At 39.7% G+C, this 10,317-nt stretch overlaps 1 pseudogene; it reads left to right on the top strand.

The window, feature by feature from the left end:
• The first annotated feature begins 7,063 nt into the window (after positions 1-7,063).
• Positions 7,064-8,682, top strand: LOC147886527 (putative fucosyltransferase 7; annotated as a pseudogene).
• The last annotated feature ends 1,635 nt before the right edge of the window (positions 8,683-10,317 follow it).

The raw sequence follows: 10,317 nt of genomic DNA, 5'->3' as shown, positions 1-10,317 counted from the left end.
CAATGGCTCTCCACCAAATCTCTTCTAGGTAATAGTTCCTTTGAACAAGGTCCAAGAATGCTTTTGAAGCAGTGGCTCCAAAAGCTAGATTCAAAGGAAATTCCAATGTATAATTAGTCCCAAATTGAAATTAGCTTGGACACCCATAGTTTTAATAGTTAAACAGCCAAGTACCCCGATACAATAAAACTACCATGATAGTGTCCCTTTATAAAATTAGTAGAGGGAGAAACTAATAAGAGTTCTTTTTTACTCCCTGGGTAGTATATGAGTTCAGCTAGGGGTAGTGTAGGCCAAGATGTTACAAGGAGGAAATATGAGAGCTCCATAGCATGTTGCATGTCCCTGGGCAGTATATGAGTTCTAGTGTCTCTCTATTATGTCAGAATCAAGTCCAATCCTTCTGTAACAATTAATGAAGTAAGGACAAAATGGTCTCCTTTTTCTTTATGTCTCTTATTGGTCCATTGTATGAAGTTGGTCCTAATAAAGCGTACTAGTGGGTGTACCTGGACAAGGTAGGAGATTCTCTTAGATATCTTCAAGTACATTACTTTCACTTTGGTAGAGGACTCCTCCTTCCTTGTACCTCCAATCAATTTCACTACTATCAATATCTCCATTAAAACCTAGAAATATAGTTACTTAGGTCCAGTAGAATAATTATCTAAGTCATAATATCCATCAATCAGTTGGCATGGCCTTCCTCATTATCGTTTTATACCAAGTCATAAAACATAAATATATATAATGCATGAGGACCATGCCCTATTGCATGGGTTGTCCTCCCTTAATATTTCCATAAATGCCTTGAGGGATCCATTAACGCTTTTGAAAATTTCTTCCAAAGTGTTAACCAAGTATCAAGGGTCCCCAAGGGAAGTCTAAGCGGGTGTCAATTTGTGGACACCTCCTAAGAATGCAAAGGTCTTGTGACAAGTGTGTGTGTATAGATTAAAAAGTCCCATCAATAATTGAGCCATATAATTAATTCCATCAATTGGATTAAAAGCTAAAAAAGGGGAAGATATAAGGAAAAAATGTTTGAGACATCTAAGTTGAAAAATGCAACAGCTAGAGTTTGCAAAAATTTCCACCAAAATTTAATAATTTTTTATAATATTGAGTTTGACAAACACAATATTGAAAAAAGATGTTGAATCCTCAAGCAATCCAGGTTCTGAGGCCAGGGTCCACTTACATACCACCATCCAAACAAACTAGGTGTTAGAACATCATATACATTTGGGTAGGCATGTAATGCCTATTTTCCCCCAGCTTGTATCGCTTTACCTAGAAATATAGACAACCATATGGATTCTTAGATTATTAAAAAAAGGCTTGAAGTCACGTGGAGTAGGGAGTGAATGAGTGCATGGGGGATTAAAGGAGGTATGAGAGGATTTGTGTGCTTGGTTTGTGGGGTGGTTAAAAAGAGAGTGTAAAGTTTAAGTCACAAGTGGAGTAAGGAGTGAATGAGTGCATGCAGGGTTGAAAAGGGATTAAAGGAGGTATGAGAGTTGGCTTGTGGGGTGGTTAAAAAGAGAGTGTAAAGGGGAGATTTCATGGGGGGTACATAAAAGGATAATTCATAGTTGGGGAAGTATCTCGGAAGTATACATGTGAGAGAGAGAGAGAGAGAGAGAGAGAGAGAGAGAGAGAGATGATATGACATGATTATATGATATGATACAATTCTATTAAAGTCCTCTTAATACCCTTAGGTTCTATGGGACTGGTGATCGCTTTTAAATCAATAGTGATCAATTACAACCATTGAAATAAAGTTTCAACAAAATTGTTCTACATTGTGAGTATTTGCTGGGGCTACTTTTTGTGCTAGTCCAAGAACCTTACCTCTGTGTTCCAAGATTTATTTTAAGTAGCTTCCAAAGTTGTGGGTCATTCCTTCCAGTAGATTCTGCAAATTACATATATTGGTCACATGATTCTCCTAATCTATGAGTATGCTCAAGAGTTTTAAAGAGCATGTGTTGCTCATCCTCTATCTCTCCTATATGGCATTTTTTTCATAGTGTTGCCCCTCTTGGAATCCTGGCTGCATCCGTCTACCCTTCTTAACTTCTTGATTATGCGAGCAGATTATTAGCTTGCAAATTAAATGCCTTTTGAAAATTGAGATTTATGCCCCAAGATGTTTTTGCAAGGTGGAGAACATAAAAACAACCCTTTCTTTATCTTGTGAAAAGCCTATGCACAATGTATGAGGTAATTTGGAACTGGTCTTTTATGCTAGAGAAAGGCCTAAATTACATACTAAAGGAATGCATAACATGAAAAGTATTTGTCAAGGTGGGAGATTTTTTGAAGTGTAGATACACCCTTCATACTTGTGTCCTATATTATGAATTCATATGTCAGTGAAATAGATTGATGTCAAGTGTCACCATTGCATTTCTCCACTGTATTCAGGATAGTGAGAGCTTAGAATAATAAGATTAGGAGAGCTTAGAACAATAATAATAGGATTTTTATGAGGACAAGTGTGTAAAACTTTAACCATGGTGCCCGTAAGATGCTTGTGGATGATGCGTTACTGTAATCTGGTAAAATCACTATAATGTGTTGCCACATTTTAGCAATGGAGTTTCTTGATCAATTGTCTATCATCCATGCTAATATTTTTTCTTTTAATTCCATTTAAACAAGCAACCATAGTCTCCCCAAACACATTATGAAAGAAGCTTGATGGCGGATCTAACCAAAGAAAGATGCATGTGCAAGTATAGAGGAAGCATGGACAATGGACATGACAAGATTTTTGAGCCCATAGTTAAAATAACAATGGGATGATGAAACTCGTTTTGGTTGAGATTTTCTTGAGGAAAAAGAATCCATTGTATAGATTTTTAGAACCTAATCCCTAAATTTTGAGAACCACCATCAATAGTACTTGCTGTTTTTTAAAAGCTAATTGTCCACCCACCCCCCCCATCTCTCTCTCTCTCAATGCATGTCTAGAATGAAGCATTCTAAGACGTTTAAAAGCATTGTATAGCTTTCAAAAAACATGCCTAAAGTCATATTGGGAGAGGAGAATATTTCTTTACACCATGCTGGTGCAAATAGCGGTTCTCTATGGGTGTCTGCCTTGAGTGCCTAGGCTTTCTAGAGTATATTAGAAAAGAATAGAACATGGAAAAGATATTTTATCATAATACAGATGGGAGGTAAGATACAGAACCTTATTATATAGTTGTCCGTTGGGTTGGTTTCCCATATGTAAAACTACATTTTTGCTCCTAGGTCTTTCCATTGATTCTAATGCATTTTCTATGTGATTAAGTCTCTGGAGTCTGATTTCACCAGATGGTATATATCAGCCACTTTTATCCCTCATAATTCCATCCATTCCTCCCCATCTTTTGTTGCTTTGTGTGGTATCTGGTGCACATCAATCTTCTTAATCTTATTGAGGTATCCTAGATAATAACATAAAGCTTCACCTTCCAATGGTATGATATATGTTTCAACTAACAAGATGGGACTAATTCAAGCAACCCATCTAAATCATCATTATATTAATCAATGTTTTAAAGGTGATCAAAATGCCTTAAAAGATTAAGTCTAAAACATTATAGGTTCAAAGTATGGTTATAGTACACACCAATATGTGCTTTAAAAAGCTCATATTTACCTGACTAGCTCAATAGTCAAAATCCAATTTCAAGATAGGACTTAAGAAGGATGAATAAAAAATAGAAGTTCACTTCAAATAAGTGACTCACATTATGCTAATGGGAGTAATTTTTCTGCTAAGTCACATTTGAGATATTTTATAATTCTATTCAGGCAAATGTTTTATACAAGGCACATTTACATCTATAATGGCTAAGTATTTAGTCTGTATAATCATCTCGCAATTGTAACTCACTTACCAAATTTGAGATAATGAATACATTATATTGAATTTTCAATTAAAATCTTTTGTATATTTAGAAAATAATATGTATTAATTAAAAGATTCAAAGCCCATGCATGAAAGCAACCATAGAAGACTCATTCACATGAAAATGATGAAGCATGGTGTAGTTGCACTATGTGTGTGTGTGTGTGTGTGTATGTGTGTGTGTGTGTATGTGTGTGTGTGTGCATGTGTGTGTGCATGTGCGTGTGCATGCATGTGTGCTTGCGTGCGCATTCACGTGTGTGTGTGCGTGTGTGCGCATGCACGTGTGTGTGTGTGTGTGCTTGCATATGCATGTGTGTGTGTGTGTGTGAGAGAGAGAGAGAGAGAGAGAGAGAGAGAGAGAGAGAGAGAGAGAGAGAGAGAGAGAGAGAGAGATAGAGAGAGAGAGTATGAGTATCTTATATTGTTTTACAAAGCACATTTTTTTGAACATGATGCCTTGCTTAAGAAAAGCAAGTTTGAAAAGGCATACCAGCTCCACTTAATTGAATTTTATTTTCCCAGTAATGTACCCTAATAAAGAAGAGAATATTTACTCAATTACCACTCTTCTTTGACTTGTTATTTGCTCCATTCCCTGCTCTCCTTTGACTAATTATTCACTCCATTCCCCACTCTCCTTTGACTAATTATTAATTATTATTTTAATTGGCAATGACTAAGCCCTTTAAATGTTGTAATAGAATGTGTGGCACAAGGCTTCCTCCAATGTGAAGAATAATATAGGGTGTCCAAAACAATGCTTTTCTTTTAAAACCAAAATTTCAAAAGAGCTTGTCAATGTCATGGTAAGGCTAATACTCTTCTTAGTGTCATTTGAGATCTTATGGATTGTCTCGCACTCTCTTCTTGTCTTTGCTTATCGAATTCATGATTTTTGTTTTAGGATTGCCTCAGGCACTGGAAGGATGACTCAATATGTGGTACATAAGACTTGGTTACTTAATACTTGGGAAGGATATACATATAGTGAGTTGGATGAAGAAGCACGCTAGATTAGAAAATGAGTGTGCTAGTTGCATGGCTGAGCAAAGAGGCCGCATCTATAATTCGTGTAGCTTGCTCTTGCCCCAATCATTCATGTAAATTTAGTAGAGCAAACCCCAAGTATTTTTGGCCTGCCCCCAATGGTAGGCCTTAGTAATCGTTTGTCCTTCCAAGAGAAACATCAAGTATTTAGTTATTTTTATGTTCACTTTTTTTGGCATGCATTGATTGGAGGAGCATGAGTATTCTATTTCTATCCCATGAAATTCTCGACCTCTCTCTCTCTCCTCTCTTCTTCTTCATCCCTTGAAATCCTCCACTTTTTTCTCCCCCCCCCCTCTCTCTCTCTCTCTATCTATCCCTCTCTCTCCTCCTCCTCCTCCTCCTCCTCCTCCTCTGCCTCCTCCTCCTCCTCTCTCTCTCTCTCTCTCTCTCTCTCTCTCTCTCTCTCTCTCTCTCTCTCTCTCTCTCTGTGTGCTTGCAATTCGCCCCCTTTTCTGCTCACCACCTAGGGCAGGGCACATGAATCTTGTTATGGGATTTAGCTCATTTGATTTATCATTTCAACAATGATTTCATATGATTTGAAAATATTAATATCCTTTTAAAAACCTAATTTCCTCCCCCTTGGTGATTGGTTGATTGATCGATGTCTATTATACCATGGTACTTTTTACTGCCATGTGATAACTACTACTTTTATGATTCCTATATATTAGCCATGAAAATAGGAAACTTTAAGGATGTAGGTTTATTTAAGAATATATTTTTTAAAATACAATGTCTTAAGAAATTCTAAAGCAAACCTCTTGAGAAATGACAAGCATAGCTCTCTAGAAAATCTCATGGGATGGTTTATTTGTCCTTTCCTCTGCATAGGTCTCATAGATAGTTGTAGACTTTGAGGAGAGGCCCGTGGGTGAGAGAGGCAAGACATGGTCATGCATCATCTTTATAGAAGAAGGTTGAGGCAACGTTTTTTGGGATTTGTTAACTTGCGCAGTTATGTCCCCTTACTAGTGAACAAAAAGCTACGTTATTTAATTCCCTCAAGCAATTTTCCAAAGCTATCACTCGAATATCCATGAGTCAGTACCAAAGCCGACCATTAGTGTATAGACTCATAAATTAGGATGGTCCAAAAAGGGCTTGGACTTTGCCTAGCCTTTGCTATAAAGATTTTAATTTAAAATTTTGACACTATGTATGTGTGTGTGTGTGAATATATATATATATATATGCACACACACACACACACACACACACACACACACACACACACACACACAGAGTACCAAAGCCGACCATTAGTGTATAAATTCATAGCTTAGGATGGTCCTTTTTGCATATATATATATATATATATATATATATAGAGAGAGAGAGAGAGAGAGAGAGAGAGAGAGAGAGATTACCAATGGACCCTTATTCAGAGGCTATAATGGTACAAATTTGGCTTAGACTTTGGGTAGCCTTTATTTTAAGGACGTTAATTTCAGTGTGTGTATAATAGTTAGATATGGGAACTCCAAAGATGTGACTTAGATTATGGATTGGAATCGAGAAGAAGAGCCAGTTATACACTCTCTACCTTCGCCACTTGGGGCAGTAACTCTTTACCTTAGCCACATGGTGCATATCAAATCATCTCTTCGTTGCCATCGTCTCATCGCCTTGCATAACCCAGCCGATCTCTGGATTCTAGAACATTTTTCGGACCCTTGGAGCGGTGCCTTGAGGTTTGGAAGCTAGGAAGTTTTGATGGAACAGGGGTTGTTGGAGCGACATCACACGCGCTCAGAAAGTGGGGCCGACCTCATACTTGGGGCCATCATTGGAGTAGCAGCCGTTGGGCGGGTGTTGTTGGCGGGAATCTTCGTTTGGTAGAGGGAGAGAACAAAGATGATGAAACTACGGAGTAATTGAGGATGGCGACCTCTTGTAAGAAATTGTGGGGAGCTTAGCAAGAAAAATGTGAACTGATGAAACCTTGGATGCCAAACTTCAAAAGGACTCCTTGTGTTTTTTCCTTTGCCCACTATTCTGGCAGTGTAGAGTTAATGACGTCTCTTTGTGTTTTGAGATATTCAACATCTTCATATACTCTGGACCTTGAAGGATCTTCAAGTCCTTTGGTTGGCCGCCATGGCCAAGCCTGCACTCGCATTCAAATCCCGCTTCCTCTGCCCTCCTTCCCTGCTTCCCATTCCTCATCCCCTCCCTCCCAATCCTCGCTTCACCTTCAGAATCGCCTTCCTTGGTTTAGTTCTCATCACCATTTCCTTCATCATCCGCCGCACAGACTTGCTTTGCTCCTCACGTCCATCCTCCTCTCCCACCTCCCTCGCTCCTCCAGATCACCCCTCCTGCCTCAGTAGAACCCAACAATCGCTCCTCAGACCCCCAGGTCGTCTTTTGCACATTCCTGCCCGGCTTGCGCAGGAATGGCAGCGGTACGAAGCGCTGCACACGCAGTGTACCACCGGCAAGAATTGGACCGCGTTATTATCGGAAGGCCGAGGTGAGGACAGTTGCAGGTACGTGATTTTCTTAGATGGCGACCTCGACGTCGGGTTGGGGAACCGGTTTGTGAGTTTGGCCTCAGCATGGGCCTTCGCTATGGCAACAGATCGCGTCCTCTTGATAGATAACAGGAGGAAGCTCGGCGATTTGCTTTGTGAGCCCTTCGTGGGATCGAGTTGGGCTCTCCAAGACGATTTCCCTTACGGGCAGATACAACGCGGTTGGAAGCTGTTCCAGTTTCTCAGTTCTGGATCAAATTCCAATATCGTAAAGTTGGAACTCTGGGACACGCCGAGTGCGGACGAAATCGAGCTGTTTTGCGAAGAAACCTATGGCTCGCTCATGGACGTTCGTATCATCACTTGGGTCAGCAACCTGTACACCATCCCCAATTTCTTTCTCGTGCCGTCGTTCTTTAGACGCATGAGGTCGCTGTTTTTGGATCCAGAACAGGTCTTTGCGCTCATCAGTAGATTCCTACTTCTTCCTGCTAATGACACATGGGCAATCGTACTCAAAGAGTATCGGAGTTACCTGTCATGTTCCAAGTCCCGAGTGGGGATTCAGATTCGTCTTCATGGACGTCGGGATCGTACAGCTTTCGACAAGAAGGCAAATCGGATGATGATGGAATGCCTCGTAAACAACTCTTTCATTCCGGCGGTTCCCTCCACCAAGAATGCCACCGAATTGGCTATTCTGTACAGCAAAACATTCCAGCACTCTGCAGAGGTGGATGTGGCGGTTCTGATCGCGTCCCTGGCGGGGCAATATTACCGAAAGATGAAGGAACTGTACGGCCAAAATCTAGGAACTGTAGACGGCAGAATGGTGCGAGTGCACACCTTCTCTCAGCTGAAGACACAGGATTTCACATTCCGTCAATACCAGTTAGCATTTTCAGAGATGTGGCTGCTAAGCACGACCGACCACCTAGCCACAAGCGCGTCGTCGACATTTGGTTATGCAGCTCAGGCGTGGGCAATCTGCGGCCCTTGATTCTGGACTTCGCAAACCTGGATAACCCAACGGTTGCTACTTGCAGGGCTGGTTATTCAGTAGATCCGTGCTCGCATTTGCCTAGAAAGCCCCGTTGCCTGAATGGAAACGGGACAAATTACTATCTCAGCGAAGATCACAAGCAATGGATCAACACGCACCTTCGCCATTGCCAAGATCGCCCGGAGATGTGGCAACTGGTGCAAGATGATTCAAAATATGCTTATTCTGCCACAACATGACCACCTCTACCAAGTCTACCGGTTTTTGAATTATGAACAACGTACCGATGAGGAGAAAAACTCAGGGTCTTTGCACTCGTTTGTATTGCTATGGACGATCTTAGATTTCGTTGTTATCATGATAGAATTGAGGAAGTTCAAAAGCGGGTGGCCAATCAGGTCATTCAAAATCAACAAATCGTAACATGTGCTCCTACTTTCTCAACGTGGTTGACCCCATTATCGTTTAGTCTTGTTTCATGCGATCTTCCCCATAACTTCTTAGAGAGTAGTGCTAGTTTCGGAAGCGCGTGATCTTCCCACTACTCTTTTAGAGGTAGTGCTTTACTCGAGACTTGATGCACGTTTTTGGGATTTTAAGGTATTGGTATTTTTTAATCTTGCATTGAATTCACAATTTTTACAAAAGTGTTTCTTTAAAATTCAGCATAGCTAAGTGAAATCTTACAATATGTGTTCAACGTAAGGGTTTTTTAATCCAATTTATTCACTAAATATACATACAAAAGGAGTCTTCAACTTGATAAAATTATAAATTTTAAATTTGTACAAGCAAGACCAATATGTAAGACCTCTATGTAAGTATGAGTTTAAATAGTACCCCTTAAATACACATTTTTCTGGTAGTACACTCCACTAAGTCTTCTTTATTTTTGCACTAGGTGAGAACATATTGTTAGCCACAAAAAGAAACCTTCTACAATAGAGCTAAGAGAGTTAAGCTCTGAATACTTGCCACATGTGACCTAACTTTTTAACTTCCTCCCATTGTATCCTTTGTCACCATTATTGACCCTCTACTCGGCATTTTAACCTTGCATTGTATCTTAAGTGTTCATCTTAGTCATGGTGAGTTTGAATTTGGTCAATCTTGGCAAAGGATAACACCAAAAGTGTATAAATAGTTAAAGTTTTGCATGAGCTAATTATAATTGTCCTATGTCTTGGATGGTTTCCATGAGCTACTTGAAAGTAGGTTTAATCCTTGCACTAGATGTTGTAATCAAGATTGGTAAAGGAACAAAATATCAAAGAGGTGGTAGGACTGGCAAACATTAATGACTTACGTTTTTAGAAGGAAACACAAGCATTTGCAAAGAAGCTTTACAAGGAACATAATGATCATCACCATAGTTTATCTCAATCAGGAACAAACTACTCCATCTACCCCTTAAATTATATGAAAGCCTTAGTAAATAATCACTGCCTTTGTGTGATCCTCCATAATAATTCTAGGTACACAATGGTCTCCTTTGTAGTGAGCTCATACTATTTAAGGTTTGCATGATCCTTGGCCACTTGTTGCCTTTATTATGGAAGCATGTACTTGCTACTATCTACATCACTTGGGAATAATTATACCATTCCCACCCTGGACTCTCTAAGAATGTCATTGGTAGCTCCCATGAGATCCCAATCAGCCCATATGGGCTCATGTTTAATGTCCACAAATAGTCCTAATTACTTGCTAGTTACAATGAACCATGACACCTTGCTTGGATTCCACATGCAATAGAGTTGCAACAACAATGATGCAACCAATGTCAATTGCAATGGAACCCCACTAATCTTGCTTTCCAAAAACTTAGCTATTCTATGAGTCCTCCAAGTCATTCACCAAGCTACCCTACAAGA

This window comes from Dipteris shenzhenensis, chromosome 24 (assembly GCF_047967505.1).
Source record: "Dipteris shenzhenensis isolate YYH24624 ecotype China chromosome 24, Dip_SZ_1.0, whole genome shotgun sequence".
Taxonomy (NCBI): Eukaryota; Viridiplantae; Streptophyta; class Polypodiopsida; order Gleicheniales; family Dipteridaceae; genus Dipteris; species Dipteris shenzhenensis.
This window is presented reverse-complemented; position numbering and strand designations above follow the sequence as displayed.